This window comes from Paroedura picta, chromosome 12 (genome assembly GCF_049243985.1).
Source record: "Paroedura picta isolate Pp20150507F chromosome 12, Ppicta_v3.0, whole genome shotgun sequence".
NCBI lineage: Eukaryota > Metazoa > Chordata > Lepidosauria > Squamata > Gekkonidae > Paroedura > Paroedura picta.
In genome coordinates this window covers 37,849,964-37,875,143 of record NC_135380.1, presented here as the reverse complement: position 1 = coordinate 37,875,143, position 25,180 = coordinate 37,849,964, and the positions used below count along the sequence as shown (strand labels likewise).

The 25,180-nt window shown below is 46.0% G+C and overlaps 1 protein-coding gene across 7 annotated transcripts in view; it reads left to right on the top strand.

Annotated features, from left to right (window-relative positions):
* Window positions 1-25,180, top strand: part of ASTN2 (astrotactin 2) — a 754,634-nt gene that overhangs the window by 335,653 nt on the left and 393,801 nt on the right. The gene's annotated exons all lie outside the window — the stretch shown is intronic.

Sequence of the window (25,180 nt, the reverse complement as noted above, 5' to 3'; positions counted from 1 at the left end):
CCTGAGCCAAGATCAGCTCAGTATTCAAGCCCAGTAATGTTTTGTTTTCCTCCAAATCCAAGGGCAACCCCTAGAGAAACCTTTATCTCTCCAGGGCTCATTCTGCATGTGTAGGATAATGCACTTTCAATGTACTTTTGCAACTGGCTTTTCCCATGCAGAACAGGAAAATCTACTTCTAAAGTGCATTAACCAATGTGTGCAGAGTGGGCCCAGGAAGGGCTCAGAAAGGGAGAGGGTTATCTCTACCTGATCCTCCTCTTTCAGCTGGAACCATCACTGCCTCAGTGGACGAGCCTTAGCTCTCCCTTTCCCACCTTCCACCCCTGCAAAGAATAATGTTTCACAGCAAATGAGCTTCATTATTTATGTTGCTTCTGTAGGTTTTTCTGGTTTCTGTTTGGCACACAGGTTTCACTGTCCTTCTCTCTCCCTTTCATCTCCCATCAATATGAAGAACAGTTTTGTGCTGCTGTTTTCATTTCAGCACGCACGTTTGGTTTGGGGTGGCTGGTGACTCTGATATTGAATGTGTGCTGCACAGGGTTCCATAGAGGTTTTTTGGTGCAGGTGAATTCTGAATGGCAGTGGGGAGATTGTTAGCCAAGTTTTAAGCCAGTTCCGAATGAAGGAACCCTTGCCCCCCACTTACCACCAGACCCAAACAACAAGTGAACTATGCAAAAATAACTGCATGCCCCAAAATCAGAATAAATTAAACCTAAAAAAACATAAAACCAAAGGAAACAAACAAAAAAAGTCCAAGGTCCGTGATCTCCTCTTCCCACACAACCACCAGGCCAAAAAGACAAGGAACAATACAATGCAAGCCACACAATCAGAAGAAATAGAAATCTAAGAAGAAAGCCAAAGGGGGGAGGGGGAGGCCTGAGGCCTCTGCCACCTATCTACCAACCATCAAGGCCAAAAAACAACTAACAGTAAAATAAGAAAACTTTTCTTGGGGGGAAAAAAATGTTCCGTCATACCAGCTGCTGTCTTCACTCTTGTCCTAGCAGGCAGGATCTGATCAGGGTCTACAGCAGAGAGTCTCAGGCAGCAGGAGTCAGGAACAGAGCAACAACTGAAGACTAAGTCAGTGCACACTCTCCAAACCTCTCTCAGCTATGGATTCTATCTCAGCCAGACCATTATATTGAATCTCTGCCCATGCACAGAAGAATTTCACAAAAGGGAACAAACAACTGTGATTAACTGAACAGCAGTGTTCACCCTATCCTGAAACCCAATTTGCTAAATTGTCACTGTTCTTTCCCTGCCTCCAGTGCCCTGGGAAATGGATAGGGAAAGCAGAGTACTTACTTAGTTGGACTTCACATTTGAAGCCAACAACTTTGCAAGTTGCAAATCTGCCATGCAATGTTGTTAGCAAAAGGATTGCAATGATTGATTATGAGTCAGTACAGCTTCCCTTAGGGAGCTTTTGTCAGGGGGCTGCAGGGATGCATCTTCCCCTTTCCTGCTATGGTCCTGGAAAACATAGCAAAAGTCAAGAAAGAGCCCTAGGGAACTGAAAGTTAGTAATAGTTAACTTTATAGCCCTCTTCACCACCAGGTATTCACTATAGTCTACCTGGAAAAAAAGTCGGAAGAAATCAGCTTTATTTGTCATCGACTACACCAGTACCTGGCCAGATTCTCTGATCTGTATTTGCCTGAAGAAATACCCCCAAATAAAATAATTGTATACTTCCAGGAATGAGCTCACTTAAGCCCAGATTCTTATGCTAGCTTTATAGTCCCTTCAGATCTGGGAGCTTGTGCTTCTTTGACCCTGTTATGTGTGCTTCCTGCTGAACCCATGCCACAGGGGATTGTCACAAATCGTTTTGACTGCACAAAAACAGCCACACACTGCAATTTGCACCTGGTTTTAACCCCATGCTAACCTCCTGAGGTAGGTTAGGCTGAGAAATAGCAGCTTGCCAAAGGCTACAGATTAGGTCTCCCGTGTCTAAACATATATCAGTATGCAGCATGCTATGCTGGCCCTGGAATGAAACCTTCAAGGAAGGAAGTTGCTTGGCTGACTCACTCACTTAATTCATCACTCACGGGAATCACCCTCAATTTGGAGAATGTAGTGTGCACATCAGCCCCGGGGCAGACTGCCTTTTTGCTGCTTCCCCCCCCCCCCATTTTATCGGAATTGAGGACTGCTTGCCTCCAGAACTCAGGAAGGCAGAGTGTTTCAGCTTCCCATGGTCAGCTGAAAGGCATGTTGGGGATTAATTGGGTCACTATAGCAAGGGATAGGGCCAGCTTCAGTGTACCCACGGGTGGGTCAACCCCTAGAGCCCAGAACTTCTGGCAGAGCCCACTGCTGCAGACCCCCTCCCCTTATCTGCCTTTTCCATGCCTGCTCAATTGTGAGTGCTTTGTCACCCATGCTCTCAGCTGCACATGCTGCCCAGTGACATCAGAAAAAGGGCTGCAGGCAATACAAACAGCTGTGAGCATGGATGGATGCAGGACTTGCAAGGGGGGGTAGGGGAAGGATGCACATGCAGGAGCTGGGAGGAATGGGCAGGAAGGGGGGCTCCAGGAATTCCCTGCACGGGGCCCCCTCCATCTTGAATCAGCTCTGGCAGGTTCTGAGTGTAGTGCAGTTTCAGAGTTGAAGTCAGAGGATCATGGGCTCTTCCTCTTTCCTGCTGTTTGATTTTCTTAGATGATACCTCTTGGGGGCACCATCTCCCTTGGGCCACCTGATCCTGCTGTCTGGGCAATATTCTTATTCCACTGGTAACCTATGCTAATTCTGATTTATGTCAGCTGAACTTCAGCTTCAGGTTTTTGACATATAGCAAAATGTGAGAGATGAGGAACCCCATCACCCTTCTGTTTTTGTTCTCCTGAGCAATTAAAAGCAACAACAACAACAAAAACTCCACCAGATGCATAAAAACAAACAACCAAGTCCTCTGGCTTCTTCTGCTACTCCGAAACTACTGATTTCCAGTGCCATTTTTGTTCCCTAGGCAATGAAACTACTTCTTTTTTGAGGGAGAAATTGAAACATTAAACAGGAACTGTTGTCACTTATTGCTTTTGCCAATTCGGGCTTCCAATATTTCTTGGGTTTTGCTGACCTTTTTCAGCATAGCAACAGCTTAGATGTGTAAGGGCAAATTTCATCCTCTTCCTACAGATTTTACCCTTCATAGAGTTGGTAACAGTTCTTCAGCTCTTTACGCTGGGGTTTCCCCCCTTCATGTTGGCAAATAAACATTGTTATTTCATCTCTGAATGAAATCTTTCATACAAAGCTCAGAACTAAGCATCTTTGGGGTAACTGCTATTGATTCAGAAAATAATCCTTCATTTTTATATACGAGGGAGTCCAGTTTTTCTATATATTGATTCCTTTTTTTTTGTGATGTGTGATTTAGATATAATAGGATTTTTTGAAGGATGTAACTGAAACATTCTGTGATAGATTAACAGCTAGGGCCTGTGAGATCCAGGTTCAAATCCCCACTCAACCATGAGGGGCCTTTATGTATCTTGAAATATGCCCCCTTAACCCTGCTTTTCCCTTTCCCTGCTTAGCATGCCACAACGAGTTGTTAGGGAGGATGCTGCCTGAACAATTTGGAGGTGCAATATATAGATTATTGAGGGAGATGTCATGTGGGTCACAAAGTGGCTTAATAATTAATTTGACTGTTTGTATTATTTACTTTGTTTTCACACATACACACACAGTAGGGGCCCAAAGAAGCTTACATTGTTCTCCACTCCTCCATTTATACTCACATCAATGCTGTGATGTCATTTAGGCTAAGACTATGTGAAAGGTCCAAGGCCACCCTTGGCAGAATGAGGATTTGAACCTGGCTCTCCCAATCCTACTTTGATACCCTACTACATCCTCTTTCCCCAAGATGGGCTCAAGTCTGTTTGCAGCAGGGAGATTCTGTTCTATTCTTCCTTTGGGGGCAGATTTTGAAAAAATGCTAGTTCATAGTAACCTAGGAGCAGTGGTTTCCTAGACTGAAGGGAGTTGGAGAAACGCTCCTTCAAACAGTAGTTCCAACAGAATTGGAAGTAGTGTGATATGTGTGAACACGTGCAGATTGTTTCTTTCATCATCATCATCATCATCATCATCATCATCATCATCATCATCATCATCTATTGCCCACCTCCCCCCGAAGGCTCGAGGTGAATTACAAAATTCGGCTAAAAAACCATATCCCATTAAAACCAATAAAAACCAGAAATACAATAATACAAAATCCCATAGAAGAAGAAACCGCAACGAAAAACAATTCCTCCTAAACCTAAAACCCAGATCTTCTGCATCTAGAGAGGGAGGTTTGTCAGAGTTTCTGGAAGGAGATGCCTGGATCAAGCCACCCTTTCTGTCTTCACCAAGTCATTCTTCTACTGTGAGGAACCTTAAACTTTTAAAGTCTGCCTACAGGAATCTTTGGGATTCTGACACAGGGAGCTGGGTGGAACTAAAAACTGGCTCCACAAGCGGCGGAACTATCCACAAAATGTCAGAGTGAAGTCCAGCATACGTCTTAATAGTAATTCTCCAATATTTCAGGCAGCCTCTTATCTTAAACCTTCCTATTAAATGAGACTGGCGACATCATGTTTTTGGTCCTGTCCAGTATACCTGCTAGACAAGGAATGCTAAAGAGCAGGGGTAGTCAAACTGTGGCCCTCCAGAACGCTGGCAGGGGCTCATGGGAATTGTAGTCCATGGATATCTGGAGGGCCGCAGTTTGACTACCCCTGCTAAAGAGATTAATAACAGTGGTCTTGGCTGAAAGCCATCTGAAGTCTGGATAGCTAACAGGCTACGGTTCTGGCTGCCTATGCCCCCATTACGCACTGTGGAGTTATTCTGTGATGCTGCACACCTTGTTAGAGACCACTCTGATGCTTCACATAGCTAAGAGAACATGGCTTCGGAGTTTTCCTGTCGACCTCTTGCACTGCTCCCTGCATGTTCACTAGCGAATTTTTCTTTCCCCACCGAAATGGAGAAAAGTACCCTATGCTCAAATTGTTTTAAGGCTTTAAAGAGCTGAATTAGCTACTTCCATGCTGGGGAAGAAGCCAAGCTAATAATGTGTCTTTGGATGTCATTAAAATGTCCAGCTCCAGCTCAGCACTCTGGTATCTCTAAACAGCTTATCCTGTTTTTGTGGTCAGCACGATGTTGTGATTTGTTGTAGTATTAAAGGAGAACCTCCAGAGTTGCCAAGGAAAAGAGCTGGGGGAAGGATGAGTCTTTTGCACAAGCTAGCCCACTTGCAAATGAAGCAAGGGGCAGAGAACTTTCGACATGGGCTCATTATGCACACACATCTTACTGCAGACTCTCAGAGCAGTAAGCCTTTAATCTTGACTCTGGATTCTGTGCCTGCTTTACGCACCATTTTTTTCCTCCAGCATATTTATTTTGCAGCTTTTTTATAAAAGAAAAGAAATTTTTATAAAAAGAAAAAAATAACACCGTTTTTTTTTATTTGGAATGGAACGTCATTTGTGACATGTCCATTAAAAAAAATTACACAGTTGCCCTATTGCAGCAATGCAGTAGCATCCAGCAAGCAACTTCCATTTAAATCCTCATGGTTCAGGTTTTGTCCATGCCTTTTAGTGTTATCTTATTGAATGAAAGGGAACAGAAAGGAAAACAGACAAAGAGGGGAAACCTGATCTTGAAATTGACAAGACTTTTTTGAAACTAACAAACAGCTGTTCAGTCCCATTTCCAGATTGCAGATCACTGCTGTGTTTTCAGCCACTGTGAAAAGTGAGAATGAGTCCCATAATCTCATAATATAAGTGAACATGTTGAACATACAGAATGCAGGGTAAAGCCCAGTGTCCCTGGGATTGCAAGCTGTGATTGTTGTCAACTTGTGTGCGTGCACACACACCTAGGCAAACCTGGCTCCTCCACACTTTGTACAGGGCTGCAGTTGATTTCATTCATTCATTCATTCATTCATTCATTCATTCATTCATTCATTCATTCATACTTTTGATTTATCACTCGTCTTGTGGTAGGTTACAACATGAAGATAAAAGACCCTGCAGATAAAAAACATAAAAAAACCCAACATAGTCTCATGACAAGAAAATAAGAGAATAAAAACTCAACCTCCTTCCTCTCCCTCTCCCCCACCCAGTGCCTCATGGTAAAAAACTCCTGGGGTGCCAACTATTCCAAGTAGGAGTGTTCATAAGTGTGGAGGGACCCCTAGATCTTCCACATCCTGGCCTCAACCGAAGACCTGGCGGAAAAGCTCCATCTTGCAGGCCCTGCGGAATTGCAAAAGCTCCTGCAGGGCCCTCAGCTGTTACAGGAGCTCAATCCACCAGGTTGGATGCAGGACCGAAAAGGCCCTGGACCTGGTTGAGGCCAGGCAACCCTCCTGTGGGCCAGGAATCAACAGCAAATTAGTACCTGAAGAACACAAAGCCCTGTGAGGAACATAAGGTGATAGGCAGTCCCTCATATATGTGGGTCCCAGACCGCATAGGGTCTTAAAGATTAACACTGGATCCGGGCCGCAATGGCAACCAATGCAGCTACCTCAACTTGAACCTGATCCGTGCCGCAATGGCAACCAATGCAGCTACCTCAACACCGGCTGGTTGCTGGCCCTCCAAGATGTTCCTGTGAGGTCCCTAGCAGCTGCATTTTGCACCAGCTGCATTTCTGGGTCAAGAACAAGGGATGACCCATGTACAGTGAATTACAAAAGTCAATCCTGGAGTGACTGTCACATGGATGACTGTGGCAAGGTATTCTGGTGACAGGTAGGGTTCTAGTAGTTTGCCTGGTGAAGATGGAAAAACACTAGCTGCACTAATTTTGTGACCTGCATCTCCATAGTTTGGGGAAGGAGTCCTCTGGACTCTCCTCTGGAGAGGTTTTTTTTTAGTCTTATGCCACTAATTTTTTTTGGGGGGGAGGGGAGGGTGAATATTTTTGTCAATGCCCTGGAACAGCTGCACAGTGATGCTGATTTCCCACCTTTCCTTGAAAATCTGCATGTTTTTTTTTTCTTTTTGGTTCTCTAATTTCATCCTGTCCATGGACCATGATTTCGGCTGTTTTTCAAAGCTTGTCCTGTGCATATTGTACTCTTCCTCCAAATGGATCAGTCCCAAGCGATTCTTAAGTTTGGCAGTTCACAGGTCCATGTAGTTCAGCTGCCATTTTAATGTTAGACTTCTAGATATTGCCAAAATATCCCCTCCCCCCCCCGGAAAAAGAAGAAAAAAACCTTGTTCACTAAAGCATTATAGGGAAAACTGTTTTCAAAGCTTTAATGTTCCCATCCATTCTCTCTCTTTACATCTCATGACAATTTTATTCTTCGTTATACTCCCTTTATTTTATTCACTTGTAACACTGGAATCCTTATTTATGTATTTATTGCACTGGGGACGCTGGCGTTTGCCTCCTCTCTGATCCCCCTTTCAAATCAATACCAACAGGGAACTTAACCTCTCTCATCTCCTTCTAAACTTTCTCCCGTTTTTATTCAGTGGTCTGGGACCAGCGATAGTCTCACATTGCATGACACAGGCTGCTTGGAAAAAAATAATTGAAAAATAAAAAATGGAGCTTGTAGATGAAAGAGGAGGAAGGTGGATGGTGCATAGGGGACAGAATGACCTCAGTGTGAGAGGGGAGTGATTTTCAAGGGGCAGTAGAAGGGCGGGAGGAAAAGCTGAGGGAATCTGTATGCTTTAATTACTTTTGGCCTGGAAGTGAAACAAAGAAAAATCATCAAATAAAAGCACTCTCAGAAAACCTGGGGAAACAGCCACTGGAAAGTGAACTGAGTGCTGCAGGGAGGAAAATCAATGAAGAACAACAAAGAAACCCCAACGGGCAAGCATGGTGAACGGGAGAGGAAACACCTGGCTATGAGTTCAGGGCATCTGCCTTCTGTCAGGCTACTGCCTGGGTCATCTTGAGCTGGGCTGATAATGGCACATGTGGACACCACCTCCCTACCTCCCTGATAACAAAGGACAACATATCTGATTAGCAGACAGCTGCTGATGCATACAGCCTCATCTTCGCAGCTACAAATGCAATTCCCCACTAAACTTTTCTTTTTTTGCGCTTTAGAAGGATGTTTTACAGTTTCATTACAGACGCCATTCTTCTGTAAGCCATTCCACTGGCGCCACCCCCCTTCTCTTTAGAAAAGTCATTAAGCTTGGATTGGCGATCAGCCCATTTCTCCCAAGTTCCAACGGTATTAATCTGTTTTATTGGTATTTCATTGGCAGCTCCGTGCATGTGCTCTGAATACTTGCATAATTTGCTCTGCCGCCCTTTTCCAGGGGGAATGGGAAATAAGTGATTCCGATTTTACTGTAATATTACAAAGACATAGTGGATTTCATTTCAGCTTCTTTCCCTCCCCAATTCTAAGAATAGTTAGGAGATGGGAAGCCTATGACTTAGGGAACGAAAAATTATAGTACAGGATACACATTAGTCTCATTCTACCTTTTTGTTATTGTTTTAATATTTACATACAGAACAACATCTCTTACAATGAGAACACCTAATTTAACATGACAGTACTAAAGAAGGCTTTTTGCTTGCTGTTCAAAGAACGTTCATTATACCTTGAAATGTCAACCAGTTTTCCATTGTCTTGAAACATATGTATTGTTAAGTATATCTTCCTGAAATCCAGTTGTGCACTACACTTCCCTTATATTCTGTCATGTATCCAGGGTTTTCTTTAAAGTCAAAATGAATGTTTTGTGAAGCTTTTCTGTTCCCACTGTTTAATAAGCAACAATTCAAAATACGTTTGGGGGAAAACAAACAAAGGATGTCTCTTCCTCCGGTCCATTTCCCCCCATTCCAGATCAATCTTCACTACTCTCCCCCTCTGGAGTCTTGTATCTGCCATGTTCACAGGTGACAGATATCTCCAGATATCACTTGTTGGTGTGGGGATAACAACAGGAGAGATGTTATAGTTTTTGTGCTCCTACAAATGGGCCTTCCAAGACATCTGGATGCTAAGAGAAAGAGGATGCAGGACTAAACATATCAGTGTTCTTTAATATATGTTTTAAGACATAAACGATGACCCCCTTTCCCTTCCCGCCCTCACAGGCAAGATTGTCCCTCCATTTCTCTTTGCCTTTCTGTCTGAGCAGTCCCAGTGGTCTGTTTTCTTTTTCCCTTGAGAACTTTGGCTGTCCCACCTGTTGCAGACTGATATTTCATTGCTATCTCAGCCTAGAAACCTGAGGAAAGGTTCACCCCTTTAGCTTAAACCACTGAAAATGACACTCAAGATATTTTGAAATTTAAAATTAACAAAAATATGTATATTTTATTCAATGTAGAGAAGAAAGGTCAGGTGAAATCAAGGGTTGACATTTCTGAGGGAACTCAATATGGATAATTTTGAGGTAACATGCATCGGCTTTAATTCTCATGTTTCAGGCTAATGAGAGTTTCTTCATAGTTACTTAAAATCTTTATTTTTAGAGGCTTTTGTTCCCATGTTTGGAAAGCACAGCAACATATTTTCTTTGACTATTTTGGTTCCCAGAAGGCTGGTACATTCCTTCTACTACCCAACCCACTTCTCTTGAAATGCTAGTATTCATCCTGAGTTTCTAACTTCAAGTCTCTAAAGCCAGTTTAAACCCCCATGAGACCAGGGATCTCTGTACTCTTCAGAACTATCAGCCTGTTTAGATTGACTAGGGAAATTCCTTCTCTCTCTAGAACAGGGGTTCCCAACTAGGGGTCCAGGGGAGCTCCAGAGGGGATCTGTGGCCACTCCCCACCTGCCTTCGTGGACTTGACCACAAGCTAAGGAAACAACCATTAACACTGCCCCCTCTCCCCCTCCAGAACATGAGTGAGTTCTCTTGTGGTTTCTGTGCCTGAGAGGGGGCAAAGCCTGTGTACTTGCTACTGCCTTAAGCGTGCCCTGACTGTCCCCTCTCAATCCTCTCCAAGCCTGCCTGTTAGTATGGGTGCTGATGTCACTTCTAGTGACATGTAACATCTGGGATGTGTGGCAGGGAGGCGTGACCAGCTGGTATCACTTCTGGGGCTACTTGGAGCCTGAAAAATTATTTTAGGGGCTCCTTCATTGTCAAAAGGTTGAAAAAGGCTGCTCTAGAAAATCTATCCCCTTTCCTCGGTCCGAATGGGTGTCTGTTTTAAATGACTCGCTCATCCTTGACAACCCCCCCCCCCATCTCCTGTCTGTGTTAAACAGCTGTCAGTCCCCAGCATTCGGCTCTAAAGTTTCTCTCTATTTAGGGGATGCTAACCAATCAGATCTCTTGGAACAGCCTGTCACTCAAGGCTTTCTATCTCCGTGATGAATTAATCTTTTACTGTCCTCTACCTGTTTGTACAGTACTTCCAAGTTTTTAAAAGTGCAGTCTGTCACAGCATGACAAGAAATTCTGTACCCTTAAAGCTAAAATTTCAATAAGCAAGTTGTTTTCATATAATTGTTTTGGTGGTACGGAGAAGCAGAGATAATCTTTATTCCAGGGCCCATAGTGGCATAGTGGCACTTGAGGACTCTTACATTTCAGAGGGTCAGCATGGGAGGTTGTTTTTTCTGCTCCCCCCATGGGAAAACTCTGTGCAAAATTGAAACACAAAGAAACAGAGCAAATGTGTGATGGAGGTTCTAAAACAGCCATCTAATGCCATTCACAGTGTTTTAGGAATTCAGAGGAACACTGGAAGATGCAATTCCATACCTCCAGCCTAAAATGCGGGAGTCCATTCTGCCTCCTTGGTTCTCATTTTCATCTTATTCTGTTGCAAGTGTAGACCAGGCTTAAGAGTGAGTGACTGGCCAAAGGCCACCCAGTGATTCTCGTCGTTGAGAGAAGTTTGAACCCTGGTCTTTTTGCTCTTAGTTTGGCTTTCTAGCTACTAGCTAGCCCTTAATGCTCACAGCATAACTAATCTGTGTCAGTTTGTATAAACTATTTATAGGCTTCTTTTGTGCCATAAAATATTGGCTAAAGAGAATGCATTCATTTATTTCTTTTTAAAAAAATCAATATGCAGTGAAAGAGCTAAATAAAATAAATAAAGCCACACGTGTAAGAAGGCATCCTAAATATACCATCTTATTTGAGAAGTGCCTTGCATAATCAAACCAACATCGTAGCTGAGCATCTTCCCATGAGCACAGTAACCTTAAGGGCTGGTATAGTCCATTAGAAGTTAGCCAGTTAGTCATCCATCAATAGACTATGCTTTTCTATTTGCGTAAGTCAGATTCTTATGATGTCTCAAGGTATTGATGAAAGTTATGGAAAAATGCATTCTATTTCAGCTTTTGGGTTACAATAAAAACCCCACATTCAGCTTTTAAAAGTTGAAGTACCAACCTTCAAAGTACTACTGCCCATCCTAGGTGGAGGCAGCCAAATGGTCAGCTAATACATTTGCTGTATTCTGATATCTAGAGAGGGGCACAGAGACTTGATATTGGGAAGAGCTAGATTGTATCTTCCAGAAGATTTGAAGAAAGGATCCGTTCACCCTCAAGGGGTAGGCAAACAAAACAGATGAAATCCCTTGTTATGAAGGGAAAGGGTCTATTTTGGTTGAGTCAGTCAGGCTGATTCCATTGAAAGGAGGAGCTCTCACACCTGAGCTCCATCTTAATGGCCGTCATTGCCACATGAACAGAAAAAAGACTTGCTGCCTAGACAAAGATTCCAAAGTGTTTTAGAAGATTGCATCTTCTAAGTTTAACATTCTACCTTAGAATAAGACGATTAGTCATCTTGTACTTTGGCTGGGATTTCTAGAAAGAGACACAGGGATGTAGGAGTGCAAGGAGCTACACTGTATCTTTCAGAAAATTTGAGGAAATGATTATTTGACTCACAAGGGGGTGGAAAAACGGAAGAGTTACAGATCCCTTGACATGGAGGGAAATTGATGGATTTTCTGCTGTTCCTGACTCTTTTGGAAGAAGGAGCGCTGCTGTTGCCACGTGGAACTGACAAAGAGCTAGTTGCCTATACCAGGGGTAGTCAAACTGCGGCCCTCCAGATGTCCATGGACTACAATTCCCATGAGCAGGGGCTCATGAGAATTGTAGTCCATGGACATCTGGAGGGCCGCAGTTTGACTACCCCTGGCCTAGACAAAGATTCCAAGGTGACGGGAAGTTTTAACAAACTCTAACTTCTAAAGTAAGAGCTTAGAATAAGACCAGTTAGGGCATGTATAGCGTGAGGAACAAGGGAATTGCACACTTATACATTTATTGTGTATATTTTGCTCAGTCTGTTGCTAGGTAGTGAGCATAAGTGTGAACATTTTACTTTTAATACCTTCTTTACTATTTTCAGTGATGCTAGTTCTGCACACCACACAGACTTTTGTCATTCATGCATGCTATTTAAAATGGGCACCAGGAGAAGGGAGGCAGATAGTTGCAAAATTACTAGTTCCTCAGAAGTGCACAAGTGTGATAAGCTGTCTCCTTGTAACCATGGAGGCTCCAGGTGATGCCTTAGAATGACAGCTTGGGAAGGGGAACGGGGAATACTTGGGCGTCTTTGTGGGTAATTGCTGAAACTAATCAGTCAGTGGCAGTAAGAGAGAAAATACACCCTTGAGGGTTGGGCAAGACAGGAGAGTGAGTGGCACTGGGCATGACAGTCGTTGGGTATCTTTATTATTATTATGGCACTAGACAAGCAGTCGTTGGGTATCTGGAAGCCTCCGTAGGGCTGGTCTGCAACAGACACAGATGACAGCTGTCTTGGATGAACAAGAAGTTTTGTGCCATTTAAAGACACGTTTATTCCTCATACTTTACAGTTCTTAAGTCCAATTCTTATACCAATTTTCTGTACTCATGTTCTTAAATTGACTGTCAGAGCCAGTAGGGGATTAAAGGCTGGTACTCCATTGCAGTGTGTAATTTCCAGATGCGTGCCACAGTTTTGGAAGCTGCTCTCATTTATGGAATATCTCTGTTAGGGAATTGTTTCTGCGTCACTAATCGTTACAAGATGAACCCTCAGAGCTTTGATCAAAATTAAAAAATGCCTAATGAGAGACACAGAACTACCTGCTCTGCTCCCCCTGCCCTCCTGAGCATTGCTATGTGCAGAAAATTTCCATGCTTCTGTGAGAGACACTCATATTCTTGGAGGCTGCGTCACTCTCTGGAAGGTATGGAAACAGCCTTCTGCCTATAGACAATGGGTCGAGCATGACCTCTGGTAGGTTGTTCAATGCATGGATATCCCAGTGACTTCCGGTTAACCCGGGGGGGGGGGGGACTAGGCCATGTAGAATCACTTCACTAGCTCTTTTTAACTTGAGAGTAGTAGGAGATGTGGAAGAGGGATACAGATGGAAACCGGAAAATTACATTGATGCTTTGTAGACTTTTTAAAGTCCCAGACAATGCAAAATTAAGAGAAGAGAAGGGGCTGGAGGCTGGGAACTGGGTAGATGAAGGTCTTTCCTTCCTGTAAACTGGAAGGTAGGAAGGCTAAAGTGCTAATAGGGCATCCTGGGATTTTGGTGCCTGCAGTGATCAACAAATCAACAAACAATTAAATAGACATGAATGCCAACAGCAGAAGTAAAAAAAGTGGGGGAAACTGTTTGATTACAGCAGCTGGGATGGATGATTTAACCATCCTGCATTGCATTCTGCCCCCCCCCCCCCCAATCTCCTTAGATCTGTTAATTTGCTTGCAGGTTATGCATGTGTGTGTTGTATTTTATTTTCAGCGTCACCCTCTCCACTTGCCAAGTTGCCTCTGGGTTCATGCAGCTGCTTGGCCCACATGGCAAGGGGCAGATGGTCTCCATCCCTCTATTTGGGAAGTGGGGCAAACCAAGGTTTTGTGGAAGAGGCAGCTGTTCTCCTCTTTAATTATTGATACGGAAAATTGCAATTCCCATGCTGTGGTTGGCCTTGGCATGCTGCCCACTGGCACCATGACATTGAACTGGCCTTATTAACACCTCCTTTGGATAAAGCGAAGGTGAAGCAGAAGACATAAAAGGCATTTAAAAGAAACAGGCCTAATTAAGGGCTGTGAAGAAGTCAGGGCAAGAAACGCTTCTGTTTCACCACCAACGCAAGGCTGCCTCCCCGTCTACTGTTTCAGGTATCATTTCCATTTCCTGAAGCTCAGCCCGGTAATGAGACTGTCTTTGCTGACTGCCTAGCAGGGTTCCTGGGTCTGAACAGGAGAATAGAGGGGAGCGCATTATTGGGAATGGTTTGTCGGGGTAGAAGAGCAATGGGGCCAATAGTGTGGGAACTGTACACAATTAAAGGAAATAATAACAACCCAGGTACTTGGAAGCTTTCTTCTAGTCATGACAGCCACAAACTTATTTTCTTTGTCTACAAGAAATGCAAATAGAAACGTCGCTTCATCCGGGCTAGGGAAAATAGGCAAGTGCTGCAGAATTGCATTGCCTTCATTAGGATCAGCACACCCCAAAGTAATGAACACACTTTCCAAATAAGATGAACAAAGATGTATTTAAGGCGTGAGCTTTCGAGGGCAAGCACACTTCCTCAGGCTGTGAACTGTAATCCTTACCCAGTACAGTCACTGTGCTTCTTAAAAAAATCAAATAAATCCTTCTTTTATACTCCCTCTCTTCCAAGTAGAACCTGCACTATAGTGAGAACCAAATTTCCAGAGAGGGAGTATAAAAGAACGATTCATTTGGGTTTTTTAAGAAGCACAGTGACTGAGGAGAGGGGTTGCACTCAAAAGCTCACACCTTGAATAGATCTTTGTTGGTCTTAGAGGTGCTACTGGACTCTGATGTTGTGCTTGCACTCGAAAGCTCATGCCTTGAATAAATCCAGTCATTGAGCACTGGAAGAAAAGGGGGGAGGGGGTACTTGACACAGGGCAGGAAGAGACAATTGGCAAGCTGGGACCAACTACTGATTTAATGTCTGAGTTAAGTGGTCCTTTAGTGCTGGGATTTGGCCACCGGTGGTCATCCAGAGCAACGGCCCAGGAGAGTTCCCTGTGAGTTAAACAGCCAGTCCACCCCTGGGCTGAACATTCGGAAGCCTAGGTGAAGGCAGCTAAGTGTCCAATGAGACCTTTGGAAGGACTTCTGTGGGCTGTTCGATACAGCACTCAGCACAAAATGGCCGCTTTCTCAAGCATGCCTCTTTTGGCCTCCCTTCTCTTGACTGGCGCAGTTTCCTAAGCCCTTGCGATTGCAAAATGACCTTCCTTGCTCATGTGGGGTGCTATTAAACAGTAACAGCATTTTGATTGGCTTTGGCTTTCAGTTTGGACCTTTCATGCGACTGTTAAGCACTGCATTTCCAAAGAAATATGGCTGGGGTCGGGAGTGTCAGAGGAGGTGAATGAAGGGAGGGTTCCTGTTCAGTCCAGCTAATCAAATCCTCCATGAGTTTAATTAGGCGCGACTCAGCGAAACATCTCGTAAGCCCTTCTGGCCCTGCAGTAAGCGAGAGTCCAGGACTCATGGCCCGGAGCAAAGGACACCGGGGAGCTGGACCAGGAGTTTGTCCTTGCAGAGCAGCCGCCTGAAATACGATGCCAATTAAACCAAGGCCAGTGTTTTTACAGCCAGCCCACACATTATATACGGCAAAGTAGTGCAGCTTTATCTGTACCAGTTATAGAAGAAGGCTGCTTGACCTGGACAGGCCCCAGCAAGCCAGATCACATCAGATCTCGGAAGCTAAGCAGGGTTGGCCCTGGAAGGGCGACCTCCAAGGAATATCAGAGCCTTGAGGAGGGGCAAGGAACGGCAAAACCATCTCTGAACATCTCTTGCCAGACAATCTTAGGGTTTCCTGACTGCACCATCTTTTGCTGAGGGATGTCGCCGCCGCCTGAGCCCCTGCTCCACCTGCTTTCCCACTGGCACTCCTGAATTCCCACCACCCACTGAGGGGTGCTGCCAGCAGCAGCTGCACAGTGCCATGCCGAGGGGGAGCCCCAGCCATGGCAGCCGCCGGAGAGCACCAAAGGTGAGCCAGCAGCAGAGTGGCAGGGCAGCCCCCGAGGCAGCAGCTGGGGAGAAGGACGAGGAGGAGCTGTGGCCCGGTACCGACTGATTCACGGACCGGTCCCGGTCCCCGGACCAGGGGTTGGGGACCACTGCCCTACATGACAATTGGAATATATAGCAATAATAATAATATTAATAATAATAATTCTGTTAAATTAGTAAAGTGTGCCACACATCCAAATACAGCCATATGACAATTCTTTGCCAAAATAGCCAATCAATCTCCTGGAATTCAGTTGTAGTTCACAAAAACAACCAGTTTGTTTTTGTCTATGTCTGGATGAGTACAGTTTTGTCTATGATCAATTGCTATGTCTAGATCAGTACAGCAAGCTAAGTGGGGCTGAGATGTACATAAATGACGGAGCACGTTCAGAACAATTCTGCTGGATATATGGTGGCCTTTCCATTGTCTTTCGGGAGTACAAAAAAATGGCTGTACACATAGTAACATTTTGGGAAAAGTGCCTAAAAAGTCAGTGTTGCAGTGCCGTTGTGTTGAAGCTTTCTGCTCATGGGGATTTTTAGCGTATGCACACACACATGCCAGGGTGCATTCTGTATACTGTCTCAAATCACAGCATTGGTAATAGCTGATGTCTAGAAAGTATAAATGCAGACATTCACTGCTGAGTTTTAATATAATCTGTCCATTATTATTATTGTTGTTATTGTTGTTGTTGTCATTGTTGTTATTCTTTAATTTATATCCCGCCTACCCCTGGAGGCTCGAGGCGGGCCACATAAAAACCAATCCCCTAAAACAATAAAAGCACAATAAAACATAATACAATTAATCCAAAAGTTAAGACAAGAATGGCGGCAAAATTCAATATAGCTAACCCAATTCCACACCCACTAAGAAGGGAAAGGGAGGGGGCAGATGACAGATGCAACCATCACATTTAATTTATGGAGAGAAAGGTGGGAGGCTATGGAAACAAGGATCTTTTTGGGACGTAGGTTATGAGAAGACCAAGGGAAGTTTGTCCCTGCGTTTGTGAAAAAAAAAACCTGTCAGATCTGAACCAAGTCACTGTGCCAGCCTGGCTGTGCCTTTGGGGAGAATCACAGCAGGGAAAGTGGTAAGAGGCCAGAGGAGAGAGCGAGGATATCACACGTACAGCATCACTGCCTTGAGCTCTTGAAAAAGAAGAGGGAAGGGATGAGCCTGTGGCAAATAAAGCCAAAATAGGCCTATCAGAAATTGAGCGAGGGGGACGAGGGTCGTGTCTTGCTGCTTAGAAACTGTTTTTAGAGAGGGGGGGGGGTGTTTGAAACGGGGACTGTAAATAAGTTTGAGGCAGATGTTGAGAAAACACTGCCATTTTAAAACCAACTGCACACACACACACACACACACACACACACACACACACACACACAAGTTATTTCTCCCTTGTGAGAGATTAGAGTTCAGTCTGGCCTGCTCTAATGTGAGGCTGTAATTGCCCTGAGGTTTTATATGCATCATGCGTGACTGCAAAATGCTAAATTAATGATGGAGCAGCATAGAAAGACATGCCCCGGAACTGCTAGACAAGGAGGTGGGAGCCTTTCGCCCTCTGGCAGGTAAGTTGGATTTGCATGGCTCTCTGGCAGGCTGGTGATAGACAAACTCAGTCACAGCTCCTGTTAGCGTTATAAATATCTTGGCTGCCATGAGGGGGAAGAGCTTGATCGGTGTGTGGATTAAAACCAGCCCTCTCGGTTTGTACTTTGTTTTTTTTCTTTCCCAGGGTGGCAGACTGCTAAATAAGCCGTAACTTCATTTAGCTCCTGAACGCCACACTGTGATTGGCGTTGTGCTGAGCATTAATTGTTCCATCCAAAGTCTGTTTATCTCCTTTCCCTACGGCTGTCTACATCGTGATGCTAACGGAACTGAATGTAGCTGTTGCCAGTCCCTCCCCCCCCCCGCCCGCCCGCCCAACTTTCCTCTTGATCTTTGCAGATAAGTATACAGGAGGTAGAACAGTCTCTCACGTTGGTTTCAATTAACCATGTTGCTCGAGATGATTTACTTTCGAGAAAGTCAAGCTTAATGGCGACCTGCTATTAACTTCTTAACAATGTGAATAAAGTTGCCCCCTCCTCCTCCCCTTCCCCTACAATTGCTTATTAAATTTAAGACCCGAATAAGCTGTGCCGCAGGACCGCTAATTTCGGAGAAGGCTGTGGATTTCAGAGTACTTCTGTGAAGGTGGAGGATTATCCCCCAGTATGTCTTGTAGTTTCATTGACACCTTGCCTGCTCAGCAGCCCTCCAGAACTCACTGATTGCAAAGGTGTGTACTGTTCTTGATGGAAGGTCAATCACGGTGCCTGTTGTTTGTTTGTACTGTGGCTTAGTGTTGCTCGGCAGAGTAAATGGGAACTGAGAGCTAGTGTGGGATGCTGGTTAAAATGTGGAGCTTGGAGCAGGTTCAAATTGCTGTTTGCTGTGGAACTCAGTGGTGATTCTAGGAGAGTCTGTCTGGAATCCAAGATTCAGTCGCATAGGGAAGACCCTTCTTTTGACTCAGTCCAAACAACTCCAGAGAGTAGGTAGGAAAACAAAAGTCTTTATTGAAGGTATCCACAGAGCATAGCAAGAATCTCAGGACGTGGCAGGAACATACATTGACAGAGACAAGGAGTTAGGATCTATACAGCCTTTATAGGGCTGGGACTTTAGGCAGGAAAAAGGAGTTCACATCGGAGTGGCTTTTGATCTCTTTAGGCTCAGACTCTAGAGACACCTGGTCTGTCCCCCCCTCCCCCCCATGCTAGGAAGCCTCCCGCTGACCATATGTCTTTCCCCTGTGAACCAAGAACATCTGTACACCGCCCGTGGCGCCGCGGGCGCCACGGACTAAATAAAACAGTAAGGGGTTCTGGGGCGGGATGTGTCCGGGATGAGGAAGGGTCCAGATTGGACCCTTCCTCATGACAGACAACTGGAGGGACCAATCGGCAGGCGCGAAGCGCCTGCCGATTGGTCCCTCCAATTCCCAGCCCCAGCAACTGCGAGCCGCGCGCAGCGCGGCTCGCAGTTGCTCCCGGCCTGACGCGGTGAGAGGCGCAAAGCGCCTCTCGCCACGTCAGGCCGGCCCCCAAGGGAGCCGCCGACGCAAACACAAGACTCCAGCCGCCGAGAAGCTGCAGAGAAAAAAAAAAAACACCCCCAGAGGAGCCTTTCGCAGCTCCAAGCCGCCGCCCAGGAGAGCCAGCAGAAAAAAAAACCTCCTGTAAGAGCCTTTCGCAGCTCCAAGCCGGCGCCCAGGAGAGCCAGCAGAAAAAAAAACTCCTGTAGGAGCCCTTCGCAGCTCCAAGCCGGCGCCCAAGAGAGCCAGCAGAAAAAAAAACTCCTGTAGGAGCCTTTCGCAGCTCCAAGCCGGCGCCCAGGAGAGCCAGCAGAAAAAAAAACCTCCTGTAAGAGCCTTTCGCAGCTCCAAGCCGGCGCCCAGGAGAGCCAGCAGAAAAAAAAACTCCTGTAGGAGCCCTTCGCAGCTCCAAGCCGGCGCCCAAGAGAGCCAGCAGAAAAAAAAACTCCTGTAGGAGCCTTTCGCAGCTCCAAGCCGGCGCCCAGGAGAGCCAGCAGAAAAAAAAACTCCTGTAGGAGCCTTTCGCAGCTCCAAGCCGGCGCCCAAGAGACCCAGCAGAAAAAAAAACTCCTGTAGGAGCCCTTCGCAGCTCCAAGCCGGCGCCCAAGAGACCCAGCAGAAAAAAAAACTCCTATAGGAGCCCTTCGCAGCTCCAAGCCGGCGCCCAAAAGAGCCAGCAGAAAAAAAAACTCCTGTAGGAGCCCTTCGCAGCTCCAAGCCGGCGCCCAAGAGAGCCAGCAGAAAAAAAAACTCCTGTAGGAGCCCTTCGCAGCTCCAAGCCGGCGCCCAAGAGAGCCAGCAGAAAAAAAAAACTCCTGTAGGAGCCCTTCGCAGCTCCAAGCCGGCGCCCAAGAGAGCCAGCAGAAAAAAAAAACTCCTGTAGGAGCCCTTCGCAGCTCCAAGCCGGCGCCCAAGAGACCCAGCAGAAAAAAAAACTCCTGTAGGAGCCCTTCGCGGCTCCAAGCCGGCGCCCAGGAGAGCCAGCAGAAAAAAAAACTCCTGTAGGAGCCTTTCGCGGCTCCAAGCCGGCGCCCAGGAGAGCCAGCAGAAAAAAAAACTCCTGTAGGAGCCTTTCGCGGCTCCAAGCAGGCGCCCACGAGAGCCAGCAGAAGAAAAAACTCCTGTAGGAGCCTTTCAGCTCAAAGATGGCACGCCCACGAGAGCCAGCAGAAAAAAAAACTCCTGTAGGAGCCTTTCAGCTCCAAGCCGGCACGCCCACGAGAGCCAGCAGAAAAAAAAACCTCCTGTAAGAGCCTTTCGCAGCTCCAAGCCGGCGCCCAGGAGAGCCAGCAGAAAAAAAAACTCCTGTAGGAGCCCTTCGCAGCTCCAAGCCGGCGCCCAAGAGAGCCAGCAGAAAAAAAAACTCCTGTAGGAGCCTTTCGCAGCTCCAAGCCGGCGCCCAGGAGAGCCAGCAGAAAAAAAAAACTCCTGTAGGAGCCTTTCGCAGCTCCAAGCCGGCGCCCAAGAGACCCAGCAGAAAAAAAAACTCCTGTAGGAGCCCTTCGCAGCTCCAAGCCGGCGCCCAAGAGACCCAGCAGAAAAAAAAACTCCTGTAGGAGCCCTTCGCAGCTCCAAGCCAGCGCCCAAGAGAGCCAGCAGAAAAAAAAACTCCTGTAGGAGCCCTTCGCAGCTCCAAGCCGGCGCCCAAGAGAGCCAGCAGAAAAAAAAACTCCTGTAGGAGCCCTTCGCAGCTCCAAGCCGGCGCCCAAGAGAGCCAGCAGAAAAAAAAACTCCTGTAGGAGCCCTTCGCAGCTCCAAGCCGGCGCCCAAGAGAGCCAGCAGAAAAAAAAAACTCCTGTAGGAGCCCTTCGCAGCTCCAAGCCGGCGCCCAAGAGACCCAGCAGAAAAAAAAACTCCTGTAGGAGCCCTTCGCGGCTCCAAGCCGGCGCCCAGGAGAGCCAGCAGAAAAAAAAACTCCTGTAGGAGCCTTTCGCGGCTCCAAGCCGGCGCCCAGGAGAGCCAGCAGAAAAAAAAACTCCTGTAGGAGCCTTTCGCAGCTCCAAGCCGGCGCCCACGAGAGCCAGCAGAAGAAAAAACTCCTGTAGGAGCCTTTCAGCTCAAAGATGGCACGCCCACGAGAGCCAGCAGAAAAACAGTAACCCTGGAGGAGCCTTTCGCAGCTCCAAGCCGGCACGCCCACGAGAGCCAGCAGAAAAACATTAACCCTGGAGGAGCCTTTCAGCTCCAAGCCGGCACGCCCACGAGAGCCAGCAGAAAAAAAAACTCCTGTAGGAGCCTTTCGCAGCTCCAAGCCGCCGCCCAGGAGAGCCAGCAGAAAAAAAAAAACTCCTGTAGGAGCCTTTCAGCTCAAAGATGAGCCCACGAGAGCCAGCAGAAAAAAAAAACCCTGGAGGAGCCTTTCGCCACTTCAAGCCGGCGCCCTGGGAGCCCCAGCAGCCGCCCACAGCGCAGCTGCTGGGTGCTCCCTGCCCTCATGGCCCCAGAACACAATGGAGCCGCCGGGAAAGCCGCAGAAGAACAAAAAAATGCAGAGGAGCCGCTGTCCTCCTCCTCTTTCAGGTAGCCTGTCCCTCGCTCTGTCCCTCGCCTGCCGCTCGCTCTGGTCCCCACCTGCTAGCGCCCATTGTCTTCTTCATACAATGGGCTTTTTTACTAGTTGACTAATAAGGCTGCAGTGAGGGGTGGTGATGGTGGCTGAAGTGTCATACTGCTATAAATTTTATAAGGAATGGAAGGGTGGGGAGGGAATCAGAGTGTGAAGCAAAGGGTTGCTAAAGTTGAAACCAAGTCTCCTGGATTTCCCAGGAGAGTGAAAAGATCACCATGTGACAGAGTCTCTCTCTCTCTCTCTCTCTCTCTTTAAACCTAGTCTTCCTCCAATGATTGTTATGAGAATAGGCTTCCATCTGTAAGCAATTATTTGACTGTTTCTGCATGACGAATCTGCCTCTGGATAGCCTCTGGTTGCTAGCATGTTTTAGAGCCTCCTCCACATGTTGTTTCCTGCATCCCGAGGTTGTCCAGGGGCTGGCTCGAGTTTTGGCTAGATTTGTCTTGGGATGAGAGAAATCACCAAAATAGGATTTGCCACTTTTTATCTCATGTCCCGTTGGTGAGCATTCAGGAGTAACCTTGTATGGAGGGGAAAACATCCAACAGTTTTGCTGGCATTGTCCCACCCACACACCTGCCTTCCCTTCTCCATTTCCTGCTCCAAGTATTTCTTTTTTAAATGGCATGGTCTGCATTGCTGCGGGACCTCAGAGATCCTTTGTCAAATGTAAAATAAAATCTTCACAGTATCAACGGCCTTCTGGGGATCAAGCAGGCAAAACACAGTCCTGTTTGTGTTTTCTGGAGGTGGGGAAAAAGGGGGGCACCAATGATGAAGCAGCCCTCTCCCAATCATCCAGGTATCCATGCACTTTGTTTTTAAGCCCACTGTTCATACACAATCATTCATTAGGGTCCAGTTACCATTTCCAGCCTCTCACACATCTACCCATACAAAAATAGAGTCTGAAACACCACGAATCCCAAAAAGGGAGAGGGGGAATGCAGTATTGTTTTGCTGTTTCTCTATAGCAATGCGGAAGTATTAATTTTTATTGAAAATTCTTCTGTGTTGTGGCATTACTGCATAGCAACGTGGAAGTGCCTTTTTTTAAAATAATAATTTTGGGGCTCAGGGAAGAATGTTTCAGTCCACGAGCAGTTTGTCTTGTTTTCCCTTTCATAGAAAAATATAGATGCACTGGGAAACCAATATGGCAATAAAATATCCAAATTGGACTTATATAGAGTCTTCCCTCTTCAGTAATTCTTTTATTCTTATTATTATTTCACACAAGTCCCAACGTGTTTTGCCTTACAGGTTTTTCAAGGAACAATGGTTTTTATATTTATTACCAACTTATTAAGGAATCTCTTGATAAGAGTATAAGGGCATGCTCACGATAGCTAAACTTAGCTTGTGACGCTTCAGATTCTATATAAGTCCAATTTGGATATTTTATTGCCACATTGGTTTTCCAGTCTATATTTTTCTATATTTGTTTCTTCACTGGGACCCACCCCTCCCTGTTCATGGTTTTCCCTTGCAGCATTGTCCAGAGGCAAAAAGCCGCGATGGGGCATGGAGAAAATGCGGGAGAGGGTTCCCATATGGAGGGCTGTCAATGTGTTTGCAAGCAGGAGGCCATGTGCTTCTTACCCCTCTGTGCAGAAATGGTCTTTTTATCCCATTTTTTGTAGCTTAAAAACAAAAGAAAAAAACCCTCCCAAAGTGGGATCACAATTTAAGTCCAATGGGAAATGATCTTTGTAGAGGGGGTTCTCGATTAACAGGACACAGGTACAGTGAAGGGTTGCTTGGCTGCTACCTGCCTCCCTTGAGGGGCAGATCTGTGGCAGCTGGGAGGGAGAGGGTGGAGAAGCTAGATGCAGGCAATGATGCTAAGGAACCTGGCTGCTTCTTCCCCTCCTTGTGATGCCTCACTTTCCCACATATCTTGGCATGGCTGAAGGATAATGCTAAAAAAAGAAAATAAAAGGTACAAAAAGGCCACAAAGAATATGGATTTCCAGTACATCCAGTGGGATAATTAAAACACACACAACAGCAACAACATATACCACTATGAGAAATTAGCAGGCAACGAATAATCAAATCAGCTGAATGGTACAAAAATGAAATATTTACATTGCATTTTGCTTTTTTGCTTGTATGTTTTAAAAGAAAGGGAGAAAAACAGAGCCAAGCTTTTTTAGTCTTTTGTTCACTCTTGGCTACTTAACAAGGGGCGGGGGAGAACAAAAGTATGAAGCTGCTTTATCCTGTCTTGTTCTGTATTTTTTTTTTTTTTTACATGTCTAGCCTTCAAGCCTCTCTTGTGGAGGCTTAAACAGGCTGGCTGAACTTTGATGGAGACCTCTGTAAAGAGGCCTTTGAACTTCTGAAGCTGCTCTACCCAGTGGAACTTTGATAGGAACGCGAGAGGAGGTGGAACAAGAGGGAGAGGGAAAATAATAAAACAAAACAAAACAATGGCCAGGGTCTCTGCGGACCACTGTACAACTATGAACCAGCTACGCTGGAGGCAATGCAGGATCTGTAGCCTTTGAAGAGAAAACCACTGGGAACACCCCCTTTCACCCCTGGTCTCTGTTAGCCTCAGATATCACTTGGTTGTTGGATTCCTGGGTGCCTATTCTCATCATGTTCCCTTTCTGCCCATATAACGGCATGCAGGAATGCAGTTATCACGGCACAATCCTATGAGAACTTACCCTGGGAGATCACCATTGAGATGAATGGAACTCCCATATGTTTGATGGAAACTTCAAAAGGGACGTACGTGGTTGCAAGGCCTAATGCCATTTCCCCACAAGCCCACCTTGTTAATGATCAGAAACAGTGAAGAAACCAGGTAGTCGGAGGCCCCTGAAGTCCACAATGACACTAGAGTTTGAAGCTTCCTTTGCTTCGGCAACAGACCGTTCTCTCATTGTACTGAAACAATCCTCTCTATGGAATGGGGAGATGTCGGTGGCACAGGAAACCCATGTTCAATTTAATTCCTCCACCCACAAGACTGTGCTTGCTCATTCAATGGGTAAGGCAGGGGTAGTCAAACTGCAGCCCTCCAGATGTCCATGGACTAGAATTCCCAGGAGCCCCTGCCAGCGAATGCTGGCAGGGGCTTCTGGGAATTGTAGTCCATGGACATTTGGAGGGCCGCAGTTTGACTACCCCTGGGGTAAGGTCTGAGTCCGGTGGCACCATTAAGGCCAGTAATGTTTTATTCTGTGTGCACGCATGCTTTTGTGTGCGCGCACGCTTGAGATATCTTAAAGGTGCTGCTCCTAGAGTCGAAATTTATTTTGCTGCTGCAGACAGACACAGCTAGCTTCCCAAATCTCCCATTCAAGAGATGTCTGTGAGAGTTCGTAGAGGTAATCACTGTGGGATCTGCAACACCCTAGGCTTCTGTAATGCAATATCAAGGTCACTAGAGGGGGGACACCTAACATCATTGCTACT